General features: G+C 45.1%; 1 long non-coding RNA gene across 1 annotated transcript; it reads right to left on the minus strand.

Annotated features, from left to right (window-relative positions):
- Positions 1-264: 264 nt before the first annotated feature.
- On the minus strand, positions 265-1891 carry LOC123463339. Its single transcript, XR_006638887.1, has 3 exons — positions 1810-1891; positions 932-1111; positions 265-512 (listed from the first exon to the last, which is right to left on the minus strand). It is a non-coding gene; the product is annotated as an uncharacterized LOC123463339 (long non-coding RNA).
- Between the last annotated feature and the right edge of the window lie 2750 nt (positions 1892-4641).

A 4641-nucleotide genomic window follows, 5' to 3' on the forward strand; every position in this document is an offset into this window, starting at 1 on the left:
CCATACCTGGGAAGGATGTCCTGTAGGATTTTCTTAGTTACCACTTGAGCTGTTTCATGCTTGCTGGGGAAAACCTTGGTCCATCCTGAAAAAGTATCTACAAAAACTAAAAGATATCTGTAACCATATTTACCAGGTTTTACCTCAGTAAAGTCCAATTCCCAGTGTACTCTGGGCTTGGAACCTTGCAAGCGTGTTCCACCTCCTTTAGGATGATTGTTCACATTAGTCATTTTACAACTTAGACAATTTGGCAATTTCTTCAATTTGAGATCTTAAATTAAGTATTTTAAGGTGACTGTGTCTTATCAGTTCTTCAGTCCACTTTGTGCCCAGATGTGTAGACCGGTGCAAATGTTGGAAAAGTTGTTGAGCCAGGTGTGTGGGAAGGATCAACTTATCGTCTCCACTTTTGATCCAATCTCCAGCGCCCTCTTGTGTTAAAGGCAACTTACTAATCTGTTTGGTGTCCTCCTTTGAATACCCTGGAGTGTCAGGTAAAGTTGGAGGTCCTGGATTTGGGAGTAGAGTCAATATCAGTTCAGCATTTAGGGTGACCCTCTTAGTGACCTCATCTGCCCTCATATTTCCCCTGGCCACTGGAGTATCATCTTTTTGGTGGCCAGGGCAATGCACAATAGCCAGTTTAGAGGGCAACCATAAGGTGACCAACAAGTCCAGAATCTGCTCTTTGTTTTTAATTGTCTTTCCTTCTGCTGTGAGGAGGCCTCTCTCTTGATAGATAGTCCCATGTACATGGGCAGTAGCAAAGACATAACGGCTATCTGTATACACATTCAGCTTCTTGCCTTTGCCTAATTGCAAAACCTTTGTCAGAGCAATAAATTCTGCCCATTGTGCAGAAGTCCCTTTAGGTAATGCTGCCGCCCAGACAGTCTCTGTCTCAGTCACCACAGCAGCCCCTGCATACCTTTGTCCATCTTTCATGAACCTGCTGCCATCAGTATACCAAGTAACTTCAGTGTCTGGCAGAGGCTGGTTGGCCAGGCATTCTCTAATGCTGTAAACTCGACTCAGGATCTCAGCACAATCATGGAGGGGTCCCTCCAGATCTGGGTCCAGCAACAAGGTGGCAGGGTTCAAGGATGTGCTGGAAAAGAATTGTATCTGTGGTGGGTTTAAAAGCAAGCTTTGGTAATGGGTTATGCAGGCATTACTCATGCATTTGTCCGGGGGTTGAGAAATCCCTCTACAGCAGGGAGAGTGACCACCTGTAGTTCCTGCCCTAATGTTAACTTATTGGCATCTTTTACCAGCTGGGCTGTTGCTGCTATTATCCCTAGACATGGTGGCCATCTTGCTGCTACAGGATCCAGTTTTTTTTGATAAGTAAGCAACTGCCTGATTCCAAGGTCCCAGTGTCTGAATCAAAACTCCTTTAGCAATTCCCTTCCTCCTGTCGACACAGAAGTGAAAGGGCTTGTAAATGTCAGGTCGCACCAGCACAGGTGCTGTCAATAGTGCTTGTTTTACTTCATTGAATGCCTGATTCTGGGCTGAAGTCCATTGGAAAGGACTCCCTTCTTTGATCAATTCATATAGGGGCCTGGCTTTTTCAGCAAATCCAGGGATCCATAAGTGGCAAAAGCCAGTGGATCCCATGTACCACTCTGCGAGTGCTGGGAATTGGTATACTTAATACAGACCCTTTCCTGGCCTGAGACAACCATTTCTGCCCACCCCTAAGAATATATCCCAAATATGTTACTTCTCTTAAACAAATCTGGGCCTTTTTGGCAGAAGCACAATACCCCAAGTCTCCCAAGGTTGTTAATAAATCCTCTGTACCTGCTTGGCAAGCCTGCGCTGTACCTGCAGCTTTTAAAATATCATCAACACCGGCCAAGATGGCGACCGCCTCACTGCACTGCAGATACCGGGGAAAGAAAGGCAAAAAATTAAGGGTTATCAGGGTCTTCTTGCCAGTGGGAGGGCACAGAGTGGGGAAAAACATGGAATCATGGATCCCCCCTTGGGTGGATAGTCTACCCCCCCATACAGCCACTGCGCCCCACGCCTCACGCCCCATGCCCCAAGCAGCTGTGCTCCGATCGCATACCCACCAGCCATCGTGCACCCGCCAGCCCGCTACGCTGACGCGAGGACCTCTGCCATTGTGCTCTGATTGCGTGCGCTGGCCGGCCACACTGTGCTCGGTTTGCACACCCGCGGGGGCCACCTCTGCCGTGATTAGGCAGCTGCCAGACCCCCCCCCCCACTGCTGTGCTCCGATCATTTGCCCGCCGGCCAGCCTCTGCTGTGTCCCAATCCCATGCCCGCATCAGCTGCCTCTGCACTACAATTGCACGTGCAGTGGGCCCAGTCCCACAGCAAGGGCCACAAAAGCCCACACTGAGTCACTAGCGCCAGCTCAGGTGCCATCCCCTACCTGTCCATTGCCACCCATCCCCAAGTCCCCTGAGGCAGGAGAGCACAGACTGTTTGCAGGTCCTAGTGTTCCCAGCCAGAGTTTGGGCAGCTTCAGGGCTTGCTACCTCAGCCCCCTTTCAATCTCGAAAGACAGGCAGCTTTGGTGCATTACTGGGTGAGAATTCAGGCAACTTTGGCACCCCTGTCAGGCAGTAGATAGGTGGCTTTGGCAAGAGAGAGCAAAAACCCAGGCTGCTTGCAACTGCCCCAGGCTGCCTTGGATTCTCATTGAGCTAGAGCCCAGGCTGCTCCACCCACCTCCCTGCCCATACACTGACATGGGTAGACCACAGCGCAAAAGAAATAACATGAAAAATAAAATGCAAGAAAATCCAGACAGATCACCCAGTCCAACAAGGATTACATCTAACCAAAACATAGAAGAGTGTTTATGATCAGAAAATCAGGTGGAAGCTATGAGCAATGCAACCCTGACCAACCTACTGCTAGAACTTGCAGGAAAGCTACAAAGGACAGATAATCGTGTGGATGCTACCATCACTAAGCTAGAGCAATATGATAAGACACTGGAAGGAATTCAAAGAAAGCTAAGAGAGTTGAGGGAGAGTAAAAAAAAAAAAAAAAAAAAAAAAAAGAAGAGGACCTTAAGAATCAGCTGGCCACACTAAATGAAAACATAAAGAAATGCAAGAATGATTTCCAAGAATCATCAAGAAAATCAGAAAATGAGGTGAAAAGGGAGCTGGACAGAGCGATGGAAGTGATACATAGGAAGGTAATAGAAAATGCAAACTTAATTGAACAAGTCCAAAACTCGCTAGAGCCTCTCAAGAATAGAGTCAGAGAAGTGGAAGATAGAAACTCTGATCTGGAAGACAGGCTGGAAGAAACAGTTTGAGAGTCCAAAAATTTCAGTAAGTTCAAAAGTTCCTGTGAACAGAACATGAGGGAATTGTGGGATACACTTAAACGTCCTAATATCAGAATCATTGGAATACCAGAAGGAGAAGAATTTCAGACCAAAGGCATGGAGAACTTATTTAACACAATAATTGAAGAAAACTTCCCCCGTCTCTTAAAAGAAAGGCCCATCAAGATACAAGAAGCAAACAGAACTCCTAACCGACTAGACCAAAGGAGAGACTCCCCAAGACATATTATCATTAAGACTCTAAACATTGACACCAAAGAGAAAAATCCTAAAAGCAGCTAGGGAAAAACAACATACCACTTTCAAAGGAAACCCCATCAGAATTACTTCAAACTTCTCAATGGAAACCCTGAAAGCTAGAAGGGCCTGGAATGAAACTCTCCAAACTCTAAGAAACTATATCTTCCAACCCAAACTACTCTACCAGGCAAAAGTCTCCCTTATAATAGATGGTGAAAGGAAAACTTTCCATGACAAAACTCAGCTTTACAATTATATGAACACAAAACGAAACCTACAGAAAGTATTCCAGGAAATTCTCCACAGAGAAGAAACAAATAACCAAACACAAATGCCTACAAGAAGCAGGTCACAACAACCAAACCCAGAGTAGACACAAAAAATTTCAAATTCCATGAAAACACCAACACACCTCTACCACCATAACATGGCAGGGATCAAATCAAATCTCACAGTCATCACCCTAAATATTAATAGCTTTAATTCACCCATCAAGAGACACAAGCTAACAGGGTGGATCAAAAAATTAGACCCCTCAATCTGCTGCTTTCAAGAAACCCACCTTACCACTAAAGACAGAAACCTCCTCAGGGTGAAGGATAGAAAACAATATTCCAAGCAAATGGGAATAAGAAATAAGCAGCAGGTGTAGCTATATTAATATCAGATAAAATTGACTTCAAACCAAAAACAATCAAAAAAAGACAAAGAAGGGTACGTCCTACTTATAAAGGGAACAATCCATCAAGAGGATATTACAGTCATAAATCTGTATGCACCAAACACAGGGGCACCACAGTTCATAAAACAAAACCTACTTGACAATAAAACAGAAATAACCACCAACACCATCATAGCTGGGGACTTCAACACACCATTATCAGTAATAGACAGATCATCCAAACAGAAACTCAACAGGGAAGTAAGAGAGCTCAACGAAACCATAGAACACTTAGACCTAACGGACATCGACAGAACTTTCCATCCCAAATCCACAGACTACACATTCTTCTCAGCAGCCCATGGAACATTCTCCAAAATAAACCATATACTGGGTC

The sequence above is a fragment of the Jaculus jaculus genome, chromosome 9, assembly GCF_020740685.1.
Source record: "Jaculus jaculus isolate mJacJac1 chromosome 9, mJacJac1.mat.Y.cur, whole genome shotgun sequence".
Classification (NCBI taxonomy): domain Eukaryota; kingdom Metazoa; phylum Chordata; class Mammalia; order Rodentia; family Dipodidae; genus Jaculus; species Jaculus jaculus.